This window comes from Octopus bimaculoides, chromosome 14, assembly GCF_001194135.2.
Source record: "Octopus bimaculoides isolate UCB-OBI-ISO-001 chromosome 14, ASM119413v2, whole genome shotgun sequence".
In the NCBI taxonomy this organism is placed as follows: Eukaryota; Metazoa; Mollusca; class Cephalopoda; order Octopoda; family Octopodidae; genus Octopus; species Octopus bimaculoides.
This window is the reverse complement of record NC_068994.1, coordinates 2,889,674-2,890,673: the sequence shown is the minus strand read 5'-3', so window position 1 is coordinate 2,890,673 and position 1,000 is coordinate 2,889,674. Positions and strand designations below refer to the sequence as shown.

The 1,000-nt window shown below is 29.2% G+C and overlaps 1 protein-coding gene across 1 annotated transcript in view; it reads right to left on the bottom strand.

Annotated features, from left to right (window-relative positions):
* Positions 1-1,000, bottom strand: part of LOC128249425 (uncharacterized) — a 79,280-nt gene that overhangs the window by 44,056 nt on the left and 34,224 nt on the right. The window lies entirely within an intron of this gene.

Below are 1,000 nucleotides of genomic sequence, written 5' to 3'. Positions count from 1 at the left end.
AAATTTATCATAGGATTAAAAGTATTATTCCAGTTTATTTCTAGTACAAACACTAAAGTACAGACATGCACATGCACTCATATATATATATACACACACATTTATATAAAATAAAGAAGCTATTATTCAAAATAAATTTTATATTACAAGAGATTAGATCTTGTTTGACATTTTTTAAATAATTAATTCTACCCAGTTTCTTTACATCAACATTGTATAAGTGTTATTGCAATATATGAAACATCATATATTCACGTAAATTTGTCTTGTTTGATTGTAATTATTTTCACTGCTATGGAAATATGTCTTCCCTCTGACTGCTGGTCCTAGTAATAGTGAAAATGATTGCTATATCTTTTTATCCTTATTTTCGTTTAGAATATCATTTGTCTTCTAATAAAATGACATTGAATAGAAATAGATCAAATAGAAGATCTTACCTTCATTGTTTAATCCATTGTTCCCATGACATGAAACTACAGTCATGCATCTTGTAGTGTTCCAGAGTAACTATTGTAGTAGTAGCACAATAACAGTTGTATGTTGATGAACTGCTGTTGTGAGTCAGATGATAGGAAGTAGAACTCTTAGATGAGAATTGTGGTTGTATGTGTTTAAGCATATCCATAGCTGTGTGTTTTCTTTGTTTGTATGAGTTTATTCCTCCACATTGCGTGTAAGAAAGTAAAATTTAATATTGAAAATGTGTCACTTCTGATAAGAAAACCTATTGAGCAGGAAATGTTATGAAATTAAAATCATATAACGAATTTATATTATTCATTCTTAATACTTTGTTGAGGGTGGTGGCAATGGCTTTGAAGAATTATTAGTATGTTCGATAAAATGCCTTGCAGCATTTACTTACAGTTTTTTTTCTTTTTAAGTTCAAATCCTACTAAAGTTGATTTCTCTTTCATCATGCATATACCTGTCAAGTCTAGGGTTGATTTAATCATCTATATCCCTCCCACCAAATTTGAAACTGTGTGTCTATGTT